Below are 15,283 nucleotides of genomic sequence, written 5' to 3' on the forward strand. Positions count from 1 at the left end.
AGACACTAAATCTAAAGAATGTGCCTGGAATAAGTTACAGGAAGATAAAGAGAAGAAAATATAAATGACATTAAGAGGCACAGAAAATACAATAAGGTTTAAAATATGGATAACTTCTAGAAGGAAACAATGGGAATAAAAGAGAAGGTATCAGATTTGAAAAAATAATGGCCAAGAATTTTTCAGAGTTGATGGAAAATAAAAATACTCAGATTTAGGAAGCACAGTATGTTACAAGTAAAATAAATAAAACCAGATCCACTACTGGGCACATTGTAGTAAAACTGCAGAACATCTTTAAAAAAGAGAAGATTAAAAAAAGAGAGAGAGAGAGAAGAAAAGATTTTCAAAGGCACAGAAAAGAAAATTAATATCTAAGTTTTCTATTGATACATAACAAACTCAGTGGCGTAAGACCACACAGGTTTGTTTTCTCCCAGTTTCCATGGGTAGAAGTCAGAGCACGGCTTAGCTGCCTGCTCTGCTTAGAGTCTCACAAGACTACCCTCAAGTTGTCAACCACACTGCTTTCTTCTCTGGATTTTGGGGTCCTCCTCTTGTTGGATAGTTGTAGGATTTAGGCCTAAACTCCTAGGGGCCTCTCAGACATCACAGGAAGTTCTGAACATGGCTTTCTGCTTTTTTAAGTCCAGCAGAAGAGCATCTCTGCCTTCAGGAAGGGTCCAGTCCCACTTTTAAGGGCTTTTACCTCATTAAGTGAGTGTCAGTCTTTAAAATCAACTGATGTGGGATCTTAATTATATTCATAAAATCCCTTTACCTTTGCCATATAATGCAACCTAATCATGGGAACTTAATCTCATCCTGTTCACAGGTCCTGCCCAATTCAAGTATAGGGAATTATATGTAATGTGTACATTGGAGGTGCAAAACTGCAAAACTTGGCAGCCATCTTAGAATTCTGCCTTATACGTTTAGGTTTTCTGGAAAGGGATTACAACTATATTGATAGTAGATATCTCAATAGCAACCATAGAAGACATAAGACAATGAAATAATATTTTTAAATATATAGAACAAATAACTGTCAATATAAATTTATCACTAAAGCAACTATAAAAATTGTATTTGAGAAGGAAATTAAACACAGATAAAAAAACTAAAATGCAAGAAGCAAAGCAGAGCAAAAAAAAAATCACTAAATGTGTGAGTAAATCTAAAAAAAACTGTTGACTTTATAAAATAATAATAAAAATGACAATTTTGGCAGTAAAATATAAGATAAAAGAGAATTCTACGCAACAATAACCTATAAAACAGGAAGGAGTTTACTAGAATAATACTCAAGTTTCATTCACAGTTCATGACAAGAGGTAATACTGATTTTTAGTCTTCTTAAAATTACATATACATGTTAAAATTGTAAACCTATTCACTAAAATAATAGAAGTTGCTTGTAGTACTTCCAAATACCTACAAGCAGAAAAAATAAGTCAGAAGGTAAATAATCAATCCGAAAGAAGGCATTAAATGAAGGAGGGGTAGTGAAAATATGTTAAAGAAAAAGCCATGTAAATAGGACATACAGCGTAAGATCCTACTCCTGGAACCGGCTTACGGGATGATACACACGAACTCTGTTAAAACGCAGGTAGGCACGTGTAGGTTCCTGCCCAGTTATAGGTTTAAATATTCCAGTAAGAATTCATCCTGTAACAACAGTCACCAGATGTTGTAGAAAGAAGAGCTTATTGAAAAGAAAAATGGACTTGGAATTCTCTGAGATCATAAGGCTTTGATGATACATAGACTAGGAGAGTTCCCCCAATGGGATCACTCAAAGGATCCTAAAGCCAAATAAGTTTGGGAAACAGGTTTCTCTCCTACAATACTTCTCAGGGTTTTTAATGTAATAATGAAGGGAGAAGGAGGGATAATTTCATGTGCAGTATTTCCCAAAATGACTTGCTCCTGTAACCCATTTTGTTTTTTACTGTGTTTATTCCTGCCAAGTATGTTCTATTGTATCATTAAACACTTGTCTAGATAAATGCAAGGATCAGTCAGAGACTTCAGTAACTTATCATTGGAAATGTCCTCACAGTATCATAAGACCAGAGAAGGAAATCAGGTTATTTAAAGCCTTTGGAAAACACAATCCTTCTGAAGAAGTAATCCAAGAGAAGAGAACTTTTGGGCACCGAAAAACTTCCATTCACCAGTCACTGGGACTTCTATGAATACAAACAATAAGCCTGTAATTAAATATTCACAGTTTGTTAAAATCAATAATTATTTAAATTAGCAAATGTATCAGCTACCTTTGTAATATTTTTTTCTTCTTCATCTTGAAATAATTGTTGTCTTACCTTACTTCTTCCTCAATCAAAAGTCTATGTCCTATCTGGCCCTTCCCTTTGGTGAGCATTTTGATAAACTGATTCATGCTTATATGTTACCAATGACTGTTTTCTCATAAATGGAATTTTTGCATTTTCGCATAGGCCTTCTGAGAACAATGCTTTAACCCACCTCAGTCAACTCAGATCTCAACCTTTGTCCTGGCTGGATAATGTGAAGAAGTTAACATTGGGCCTGGCACATAGTGAAAGCCTCAATAAATATTTTCTATAAAAATTTGCAACATCATGATAAGCAGAGAAAAGATTGAAGTTGTCAAGGATTTCATTTTACTTGGATCCACAATCAACACGCACGGAAGCAGAATTCAAGAAATTAAACAACGCTTTGTGCAAATCTGCTGCAAAAGACCTCTTTAAAGTATTAAAAAGCAAAGATGTCACCTTGAAAACGAAGGTGTGCCTGACCCAAGCCATGGTGTTTTTAATTCCCTCATATGCATTCAAAAGCTGGACAATAAATAAGGAAGACTGGAAAAGAATTGATGCCTTTGAATTATGGTGTTGGTGAAGAATATTGAATATACCGTGGACTGCCAAAAAAAGAACACACAAATCTGTCTTGGAAGAAGTATATCCAAAATGCTCCTTAGAACCAAGGATGGCGAGACTTTGGACATGTTATCAGGAGGTATCAGTCCCTGGAGAAGGACATCCATGCTTGGTGGAGAGTCAGCTAAAAAGAGGGAGGCCCTCAAGGAGATGGATTGACACAGCAACTGCAAAGATGGGACCAGGCAGTGTTTCGTTCTGCTGTACATAGGGTCTCTCTAACCGACTCAAGGGCGCCTGGTAACATCATTTCTGTTCTTTATGCTAGCTGAATTAACTTGGAAATGCTTTGTATGCCAGCACCTGTTTCTGTGAAAGGGGGATAAGAATAATAAATCCCTCGCTGCATTGCTGAGATGATTGAATAAGACGTGCAAAACTCCTGGTACGATGCCTGCCACAGAAGTGATTCCTTCTCTGTGTGTGGAGGATAGCTTAATTGCAGCTGCAGTTAATGAATAGCCTTAGGATCAGCCTGTGATCACAGAATCTACTTAGGAGGGAATATAGAAAAAATGAGGCATGGGCTTTGGAAATGAACAGATGTGGAGTCACATGATAATCCCAACATGTTTGGAGTGACCCTGGACAGACTAGGAACCCACAGGATCTTATATGTGTAAAACAAGGCTAATACAACTTGCTGTTTGAGATGTGTGTGTGTGCGCACAAGTTCGCATGTATACATACATAGATGCATATATGTGTATACCTATAACATATACACATACAATGCACATGCATACATATACAATGTTTGATAAGTGAGAAGGTTATAATTATTATTACCATTATTATTATTGTGAGTGTACTCTCAGAAATCACTCCATTTGGGTCTCTCCCTATGTCACTAAGGCATAAGGCTTGTTCTAATGACACTACTGATTTCAACCCGTGTGGACCACTTTCTAAAGAGACCTCAGTGGGACAGAATATCCTTTTACTATCTAGTTAATCCTAAACCACCCCTCCTCTAAAGTAGGGGCCATGTCTTCTGCTTCTCCTTTCCCTGACCGAGAACTAACATGATGCTGGGTAGAATGCAGAAGGGTCAGTGTCAGTGAAGTGGCTGGCACTACGTCATCATGGGTAAGACACACTTTCATCTCAGCAGAGGAAGCAGTGGGCTGGAGCCACTTTTTTCTCCTGCTTGTTCTCGCTTTGCAAGGAGCCCCTCCGGTACTGGCTTCCTTTTCCCTTCATGCTACTTTCCCTAGAACTGGAAAGAGAGATGGAAGAACAAACCCAATAAAAGGTAAGATCAGCCCTCTATGCAGGCAGAGGAAGTACTGGATTAGTTTTGCAGGGCAGAGAGCCATCCCTGTGTCCTGCCATGGAGTGGGTACAAAGACAGGTAGGGAGGGGCTTAAGGCATTTGGGGGAAGGTGAGTAATAGTGGCACACATCATTGAAATTTGTATGATTTACAGGGTTCTCAGACATCTTCTTGTCTAAAATATCTCCTTTACTAGACTTCCATGCTGTCTAAAATGATTTCCTTCTATAAAGAGTCAGCCTTTTGGCTTAAATTCATAGCATGCAAGTTCCCAAATGGGGCAGGGATGGGGGAGACAGAGCATAGTACAATTATCATTCACTAGCCATTCGTCTGTCAGTTTGTCCTGCTGTGATGGGTTGTGTGTTACAGTAATAATGGAAACTATGCCACCAGTATTTCAAATGACAGCAGGGTCATTCATGGTGGACAGGTTTCAGTGGAGCTTCCAGACTAAGACACACTAGGAAGAAGGACCTGGTAATCTACTTCTGAAAAAACTGGCTAGTGAAAATCTTATGAAGAGCAGCAGACATGGTCTGATACAGTGCCAGAAGATAAGCCCCTTAGGTTGAAAGGCACTCAAAATATGATCGGGAAGAGCTGCCTCCTCAAAGTAGAATCGACCTTAACGATGTGGTTGGAGTAAAGCTATCAGGACCTTCATTTGGTTATGTGGCATGATTCAAAATGAGAGGAAAAACTGCAAACATCCATTAATAATTGGAACATGGAATGTATGAAGTACGAATCTAGGAAAACCGGACTTCAACAAAAACGAAATGCTTAAGCACTGGGCTTCTAACTGAAAGATGGGTGTTCAAACCCACCAGGTGCTTGGTGGGAGAAAGATGTAGAAGTCTGCTTCCATAAGGATTTACATCCTTGGAAAACCTGTGGGACAGTTATATTCTATCCTACAGTGTTTCTATAAATCAGAATAGATTCTATGACAATGGGGTTTGGTTTTTCTGGAATGTTCTCACAAGAAGCCCTGGTGGCACAGTGGTTCTAATGCAGATTAGTCATCATATGGTCTTTTAAGTGGCAGATAACAGAACACTGATTTAGAAATAACAAGGGTTTGTGTGAGATAGGAAGTGTAGGCAGAGAATCACAACCCTGAGATCTTGGATGGGCATCACATGAGAGAGGGAGCTGGAAGGAACTAACAGTGCCAAGGATCAATCTGTTTTATTTATAAAAGCTGGCCCTGTAGGAAAGGGAAACCGAGAAAGATATGCCTCAAGGTTTTGTAATTAGTAGGAAATTAGGGGGGCGAGGCACTATATTTCTCACCTCTCTGGGCATTGATTTCTCTGTATTTTTAAAATAAGCTTCTCCAAAGCCTACTTACATTCCATTGTTTTATAATTCACCAAGGACTATTTTTACTCTTAAAATTCCCCAGATAAAACTTTATACTCTACCCTAAAAACATAGATTAACCTCTCAGAACTCCACCTAGGGTCTTGCCTCTTTCTCTACTTCTTTTCTATATATATATATATATATATATATATATATATACACACATATAACCTTGGAGGTATAGTGGTTAAGAAGTGCAGCTGCTAACCAGAAGGTCAGCAGCTCAAATCCACCAGGCACTCCTTAGAAACCCTATGAGGCAGTTCTACTCTGTCTTATAGGGTCACTGTGAGTCAGAATCAACTCGATGGCAATGGGTTTTTTATGTATATATATTTGTACCTGTATCTATCTGGAAACCCTCACGGCATAATAGTTAAGTGCTACGGCTGCTAACCAAAAGGTCAGCAGTTTGAATTCACCAGGCGTTCCTTGGAAACTCTATGGTATGGTTCTACTCTGTCTGACAACAGCAGGTTTTTGGTATTACCTACCTACCTACTTATCAATCTAGTTAACTAACTAGCTGTACAACTCCATTTATGCCTCTATCTCTTTATACAAATTCTTTTTATATCTCTTTTCACACTCACAGCAGAACCATTCATTTACTTGCAGGGCCCATTCAACTAAATACCTTTCTTTCTCCTCTGTGTTCCCAAACTTTTGTACCTTTCCTAAAGGCAGGACAATCTCTGCCTAAGGCTTAAACTGATAATTTTCTCTTTAGCAGAGGAACCTAGAGAATCAGTTGTCTCACAAGGTGATTTAGTTATTAGAGGGTTAGATGTCCCCTTTTGATCACAGGAGTTGATATTTTGCTACCTGCAAGGGACCATTAGATAAGAGTTCCCTCGGTAATTGCTGTAGGGTCTATAGGATTTCATGGGAGATGAAACTATTTACCTAATGATAAATCAAAACCATACTCAAAAGAGTTTTTTAAAAGCTCAACAGAGCAAAGATGACTTTTTCTTTGATCTGTTTTCTTTTCAAACCTTTCTTGCTCACAGCTGGCTTGATTTTAAAAAATAAACAAATAAGGTGTATATGAGCATGTACGTGTGTAGGTGTATGACTGTATGAGAGCATTTCAGTGGGTGTAATTGTGTGTGAGAGGGGAACACTGTGGTGCCTATGTAAGTGTGTGTGTGAACGTATATTTTCTGACCCAGGAACATACTCCAAATACATTGTTGTTCCCTTATGCTCTACAGAGCCATATGATGCTTTCCAAAATTCTTCCCTGATAACCACCTCCAAGGTACACATATAAAGAAAATCTTGGTTTCCAAGGAATTTTTGGCAAAGACCAGTCGTGGGAGAGTACTGTTGGTTTATACATTTTTATGGTATTGCAATGCCAGGTCAGGCCATGAAAGATCATAGAAGCCTCCCTCTATGTCTCTAAGCTGGCCTGCCCATCACATAAGCTGAAGATATAACCCCAAAACTCTTTGCTGTCCAGTCGATTTTGACAACATTATATGACGATGCTTATCTATCCCAGGCCTCATTTTTTGACCCCCTGACCCCATCAAAAAAAAAGAAACTATCACCTACATAATATTTCCTACTCTCTGTACAAATTCTTTAATCAAACTCCCTTTTGAAAGTACTTGCATTCACACTATCACCCTAATATAGAATAACTTTTCCAGCCTGAGTTTGAGTCATCTCTCTTCCCTCCAACTTCTCTCTAATTCTTCATGCCTCCATCAAAATTTCCTTGAATGCACTTACGTCATGCTGGGTTAAGGGAAAGCCATTGTTCTAACATAGAACTAAGTGTCTATAAAACAAAATACAGCCTCATTAGCCTAAAATTTAAGGGTTTCCACAGTCTAGCACCAAACCACTCATCTGATTGTATATATGATATGTCAATGGGCCTCAATGGGTACCCATTGGAGTCATCTGAGAGCTTCAACCTAGAACAAATAAATCATAATATCTCCATGAGATGTGGTGACCACCATCCTGGTTTGTCAGGCCCTGATGGTTTTCCTAGGAGGTGGAATTTTCAGTGCTAAATATTTTTCAGGAAGGTCTTAGACAAACTGATGACTTTGATGGACCTGAACTCTCTATACAGAGTGTTTCCCTGTTGTTTTTGAGACTCCCCAGGGATGCATCCATGCTCCATTCACTCAACCAGTCTCTTGTTATATGCATTAGTTGACTCTACCTTAAACTGCTATTTTCTCTGAGTTCCTGCTCATACTCATCCTCTAATTACTTGGCTCATACAAAGTGACATCTTTCCACCTGAATTAACTGTAAGTTTTCTCCACAGTTAAAAACAGAGCACCCAGCTTTCAACTTCATATCTCAGTCCTCTGCTGTCAAATTTCCTATATAAAAGTGATTGCTCTCTAAAACCCAGGTAGAAAACCAAAAGGCCTCTCCACATAGGAGTTGTTTCATCATGGATATATCCTCTATATTCACAAAAAAATTAGCTAACACTTCAGTCTGAAGGGTTTGCACTTGACGTTATTCCACCATAGGGAATCTTCACTATGAACAATGAATACATATGAATTATTGGCCCTAATTTTGATTGACTATAGGGTTTTCTTGGTGGCTAGCCCAAAACAAAGCAAAATGATCTCTTCAAAGTCACTTTTTTTTTAATCCATAGAAACTGCTAGAAACATTTAAATTTTAGTCCTCTTGAAATGTCTATTTCCATGTACCTCATTTCTAAAACTTACCAGCTATTGATACCAAAAAACCAAAACCAAACCCATTGCTGTGGAGTTGATTACGACAGATGGTGACCCTATAGAGGAATACATATTTCTACTTATGTAACTATGTTTTGACATCTATCTACAAATGGGGGACATGGTAAAGATTTTATAAGTGAGTGTGTATGTATGTATGTATGTATGTGTGTTTTCCTCATTTTTTCTTAATCTTTTGCCCTTTCCCATTTATTTTGGCTGAGTTTTCTAACTAATATTTCAGAAAAGAGAAGATACAAAACAAAGCAGTGAGAATAAAACAAATTAATTCTTCCCTCTCAAAATTTCAAAATAGGTATTTAAAACTAATGAAGAAGTATAGCATTTAATTTAAAATGTCCGTACTTTTTGAGTTTGAACAGTCTAACACCTTGAAGACTAAAGTTTAAGCCATCAAAAAAAAAAAAAGAATAAACCAGGAGCTAATTCCTTTTGCCCTTGGGTTAGAGAAAAAGGGCAAAAGAGTGGAGAAGCCTGATGAGAGTCAAGAGGCTTTGACATTGGGAGATCCTGTAAAAGGGGCATATGTCCTACACAGAGCCAGGCAGTATCTGCTGAAGGAGCTAAAAGATCTCAGGCATATTTGGGCATGCCAGGGCAAAGGGAACTTCTGCTTCACTTGTTATACTGAACTCCAGTAATTGGAATATTTTGTAGAGAAGTTCCTCTCATTCTGTCATGGTTTAAGAGTAAGAAAAAAAAAAGATGTCAGCAAGTAGATTCTAACTTTCTAACTCATTGCTTACCCCATGTGTGCAGAGTAGAACTTCACTCTACAGAGTTTTCAAGGCTGTGACCTTTTGGAAGCAGATAGTCAGGGCTTCCTTCCCAGGTTCCCCTGGTTAGTAGCCTAGTGCTTAAGCATTTGTGCCACCCAGGGACTCCACTTCAAAAGTAAAGCCAAAAACCAAACCAAACCCATTGCTGTCGAGTCAACTCCAACTCATAAGGCCTCTATAGGACAGAGTAGAACCACCCCATAGAGTTTTCAAGGAGCACCTGGTGGATTCAAACCACTGAACTTTTGGTTAGCTGCCATAGCATTTAAATGCTATGCCACCAGGGTTTCCAGTTCAAACGTAAAGGAATAGAAATGACCATGAAAAGTTAGGCACAAAGGAGGGCATTGAGGATCAATAAATTTATAGGCTCAGAGTTGTTCAATAGAATAGCCAAATATTAGAGCAAACCCTAGAAAGAAGCAAAATGTAGGTCACAAAGTTAGGACCAGGCATATGTGAGGCTGGCATGAATTATGTTAGTTAGACACCTAGGAGGAATTCGGAAGCCTGGGGGAAGGAAGGGGGGTGGTGCCAATGGAAATACATGACATTGATCTGTGACCAAATGCTCTTCAACCCGGTGCCTGAGATTTCCCTCTCTCAAGAATCTAAATGTATCCCCAGTTATAGCAGGTAGAAATGAGACTCTTATATCATGCTCAAATGAAACAAGTTTTTCAAAAGAGAAGTTGGTCATAGAAAGATGCATTTCTTATACATCTAAGTTTCTTGGTCATATTTGTATTTAGAATAATTATCTGTTTGTCTACCTGTCCAATCTATATTAGATGTTACATTTGGAACCCTTCTATTGCATCCCTTATAAGAATTCAGGGATACACTGCTGCTGTAGTAGTTAAGAGCTATGGCTGCTAACCAAAAGGTTGGCAGTTTGAATCCACCAGGCGCTCCTTGGAAACCCTATGGGGAGGTTCTACTCTGTCCTATAGGGTCCCTATGAGTCAGAATGGACTCAAAGGCAACGAGTTCCCTTTTTTTTTTTTAAGAATTCAGATATGTCTTGGTGCATCTGAAGAATTATCTTTTTGCATGAGTACATTTATATGGAGGGAAGGGGCTTCAAGGGTAGGGATTAGACTGCAGAAGATAGAGAGGGAATAGAGAAGAACTTAGGTCAGAGACCAGCATGAAAAGTGGCTACAGGCAGAAGAGAACAATCTGTTTCCATGAGGAACACTTAGATATACATGGGCAACGTTTGCACTATTTGTGGCTCTAGTTACAATGTAAAACATGGAGAAAAATGTTGATCCCAGTTTAGTGGATAAGGCATGGCAATGGCTTAGTGAGGGCTATAAGTTAAAAAGCACAGTTTTAGCACCTTGAGGGTTTACAGCATTAGGAATATCTTGAAAATGCTGGTAGGGCTATAGAGGTGTGGAGGGCTGTCATATCGGCCTGCAGGAGTGGTAGCTGTGAGGTGCCTTCCTCAAGAAACTTTTGGATTCAGAGATATCAAGAAGGGAATCCAGAGTAAAGAACAAGTGAACTCATGTGAGAATTCTGCAATGGCTCCAAGATAGAGTCTAATGAAACTCAAGTTTATGGGAGGCAGTAAGTGGATGGGAGGTAGTATAGGGAACCAGTGGCATGGAGGTCTTACATGATGCAGGCAGGGCAAATAGGCAATTAAATTTAAGTTGTTAATATTAAGGTAATCCCATCTGTACTCATGTTGTGGCAAAACATTTCAAGTGCATAAATACACCTTACAAAACAACCAAACCCATTGCCATCGAGTCAATTCTGACTTATAGTGACCCTATAGGACAGAGTAGAACTGCCCTATAGAATTTCCAAGGAGTGGCTGGAGGATTTGAACTGCCAACCTTTTGGTTAGCAGCCATACCATTTAACCACTACACCACCAGGGTTTCCCTGAGTGGTGCAGTGGTTAAGAGCCCGGCTGCTAACCAAAAGTTTGGCAGTTCAAATCCACCAGCTGCTCCTTCAATGCCCCATGGGGGAGTTCTACTCTGCTATACACAGTCACCATAGGTCAGAATCCATTAGACTCAATGGCATTGGGGTTAAATACACCTTATATAGAAGAAAAGCAGGGTAATAAGGAAAATAAATATATAAGCTAGATTATAAATGTAGAGGTGTTTAGAGTTGGATTTGTGAATCCAATCACAATGACTGGAATATATTAGGTGCCCAATTAATATATAATAAATCATAATATTAAGAACCATATAGAAAAAACTTCTTTGTTTTCTAAAGTGTTGAGAAGGGGGTGAATTCTTATAACATGCTCTGTCTTATTATTTTAAAAATATCTCCATGTGCTAAACCTATTAACATTTGCTATTCTGTTTAATCCTCACAACAATCTCATGAGTTACTCATTATTACATATTTCATAGAGAAATAAGCTCAAGCCCATCAAGGTTACATGATTTTCCAGTGGCCAAAGACTTAGAAAGTTGTAGAAATTTGTTGAAAGGTGTAGAAATGGTGTTCTTGGCTCTGAGAGTCAAGCTTTTTCTACCATAACACGCTGTCTCCTCCAACCTTTTCTGGCTCTTGTATCTCCTAGCTCTATTTATTCCAGATCTTGGGGAGAGCAGTTCCTGGTTTTTCTGGTAAGTTGTAAAATGGTTTATTGGTCAAAAGCAATGTTGTGGAGGATAGTGTGACAATGAATAGGGCAATTGGTAAAGAAACAAGGAAGTCAGTATGTAGAGCAGACAAGAAAGGAAAGTCCATATTTTTGCACGATGCAAGAGTTAATACCTATTCCAGTGAGAATAAATCACTGTCTCTTTCATGAAAAAAGGGTTCTTGTGTAATTGACCCGCCATGTGTTACCACTCAGCGCCTTGGGATATGCAACTCTATTGTGATGTAACATTAATTTCTGTGCTGGCAGATGGAGTACTCAGCAGTGGCTGTTACCTGATCAGCCTGGTATGAAATTCATGTTTTTGAGCCTATGCTTTTAACTTCCTCACTGTGACCATGGCCACCTTTATTCAGAGGCTCTTTGGTCAAATGTAGATTGGTAGAGAATAAAGGTTGAATAATACTGACAAAGATGAATATCTTGTTCACATGGTTACTGAGAGCCATGACAGTCATGGAAAGCACCCACCTGAGGCACAAATATCTTCACATTCTGGGCAACTTTGAGAAGTTCATTCATATGTTGCTTTCCAAAACTTCCTAATTAACAATCTTCTGAGGTTTTAATTCCAAATCTCTGATCACCTCTCCAAACCATTATCTACTTGGCCCATGGAATTGATATACGTTCATATCATTAATAGTCTCTCCTTTGAACAAAGGTGATAACCAGGTTTAGCTCTTGAATTTTTGCCCAAATGGAGGATTAACATCTTTACTGTTGTCTGGGGCTGTCCTGTATTGAGACCACAGGATTAAGCAATCCATCTCTGGCTGAAGTCAACATGTTAGAATCTTCTGTAAATTAAGCTTAATGTTTTCTCCTCCATCAATTAATAATTGGGAAGTGATTATGAGGCCATAGTTTGGCTTGAAGAAATGATAACACAGCCACAAGAGTGAAAATACTAGCAGCGTTAATCACCTGATTATGAAATTTTGGGGGGTCTTCGGGATATGCTTAGGTCCGATCCTGTATGTTTAATTTCCCATTGATGATGGCGTCCTCCTGAGCATATTCAATTCTGTGGCACACCAGTTGATGATGAGCAACTAAGGTAACATTCGATCTGTCAGAGGTTAACTAGAGAAACAAAACTAGTCAGAGCTTACTTATTTTATATATATATATGTGCATATACATATATATGACTAGTTCTGTTTCTCATATGTATTATATATGCATGTATTATATATAGTAAATATATCTACTGATACATTATCTATTTACAAATATATATTATATATTTATGCATATAGTAAATCTCCTCTCCTCTCCCTCTCTCTCCATATATATATATACATATATATATATATACCAAAACCATGGCAATCCTATGTGAGTTAAAGTAAAACTCTGCCCTGTAGGTTTTTCAATTGCTGATTTTTCGAAAGTAGATCAATCTCTAAAACTAAGTATTTCTCTTTCTCACTGACAAATGTTCCACTAGCTGCTTTGTGAAAGATTAGAAAGAATGTTTATATAATGTACATGTGATACTATTGCAGTGTTATTTTTCTCAGCTATCCGGTCAGCCCTTTATTATAGGGTTTCTGAGAATGGGAGCTGACTCAAGTCTTGGGATACGATGAAGAGCTTCTATTTGGGATTGTGGTCACTCTAAGTCAGATAACCCTTATTGAGATTTAGAGTTTTCATTCATTTATATATTCCCAGTTATAAGGCTCAAGTAGAACTTTAATTGTCCACTAATTTAGTTCCAGGGATCCTTTGATCAGTAACCATGGCCAAAGCTACCTATTTGCCATGCCATTTTGATTACCTCAGCAACCTTGTTGCCTATTTCAGTAACCATGCCTAATCTTGTTTCTTTGCCCCTCCCACTTCAGGATATTATCAGTTCATTCAGGAACTGAGTTCAATGGCAGCATCTTCCACCTATTTTTCTGCCTTATTGAGGAATTTCTTCACCACAGACCTTTACATTTATGTAGTGTATCCCTAACCAGAATATTTCTTAATGTCATGGGAAATAGAATATTTTTATTATCATCTTTGGGGAATATATTTAAAGATATGTAAGTCATTGGCACTTCATAAACCCATGCTATCTTTTTAACCTTTATAAGCCTTTTTATTTCTTTTCTACAAAAGTAAAGAATTTCTAACATCTCAGTTTCATTTACCATACTGATTTTATGTCTAGGTTTCAATTAACTAACTCCAGGTATTTACCACAATACATTAGCAAATACTTTCTCCTTCTGGAATTGCGTCTCTATTTGATCTTTTACATCAAACTGGGTTACGTCCATTTCATATGGATGATGTAGCTGTTGGGATTTGGTTTTTGGGTAGCTGGGACTGGGCAGTGTTTTGTTCTGTTGTACAAACGGTAGCTATGAGTTGGAACTGACTTGATGGCACCTAACAACAACAGCTGGGATATGGAGAAAGTATGCATGTCCCTGTAAAATAACTGATTGCAAAGTCTTCAAATACAGCAGAAGGAGCCTCATGAGCCAGAAATAAAAAAGTAGCTGCTTGTGCTATGTAAGGAAGGTCAGTAAAGTTTGAGGCTCAAAGCCAAAGAATATTCAAAAACACCTAAATCATTTCAAATACCCATGTTAGAACTTTTCGGATTTAATTTTTTTTTTCCAATTAATATCGTTACATGTTTACTGAAGACGTGGCAAGGCTCTGAATTCTGCCTGTTTTATTTCATCAACTTGCAGCATCAATCTCTGGATTTGACTTTTCATTATGTATACCCATCCTCTAAAAGGAATACAAGATTCTTTTGAGGGCAGTCAGAGAAACTCCCTGGTTCTCTGGCCAGGACTAGAGCCAGGATTTTAAAAGTTAACTCTGTCATTTTCTTTCTTTATGATGTCCAGTTCAGTTGGAAATAGTAGCCCATCCTACTGTCATTATATTTCTCATAACTTCAACATGACCTGAGTATGGCCTTTGCCTTCAATAGGTACATCTTTCCAGACACCATAGGCAGCAATTGAATAGCCCTTTTGCCACTAAGTCTTTCAGACGACTACTCTTCCATTTTCTGCTTCTAAATAGGCCAGTCCTGCCCTCAAACCAATAAGGCCACAAAAACAATCCCAACTCCCAGTTCCTTAATGTCTTCTGCCTGAAACAATTCTGGTACCAATTATTGTACTTTTCAAGGCAAATGTCATCATCTCCTTTAGCTGAATTAAGCAGAAAGCGATTTATTACAACGTTGCTGTGGTTGTTAGGTGCCATCGAGTTATTTCCTACTCATGGCCACCCTATGTAAAACAGAGGAGAACACTGACTGGTCCTGCACCATCCTCACAATCGTTGCTATGTTGCAGACACTGTGTCAGTCCATCTCATTGAAGGTCTTCCTCTTTTTTGCTGACCCTTAACCTTACCAAGCATGATGTGCTTCTCTAGGGGCCGGTCCCTCCTGATAACATGTCCAAAGTACGTGAGACAAAGCCTCACCATCCTCACTTCTAAGACACATTCTGGCTGTACTTCTTCCAAGACAAACTTATTCATTCTCCTGGCAG

This window comes from Elephas maximus, chromosome 17, assembly GCF_024166365.1.
Source record: "Elephas maximus indicus isolate mEleMax1 chromosome 17, mEleMax1 primary haplotype, whole genome shotgun sequence".
In the NCBI taxonomy this organism is placed as follows: Eukaryota; Metazoa; Chordata; class Mammalia; order Proboscidea; family Elephantidae; genus Elephas; species Elephas maximus.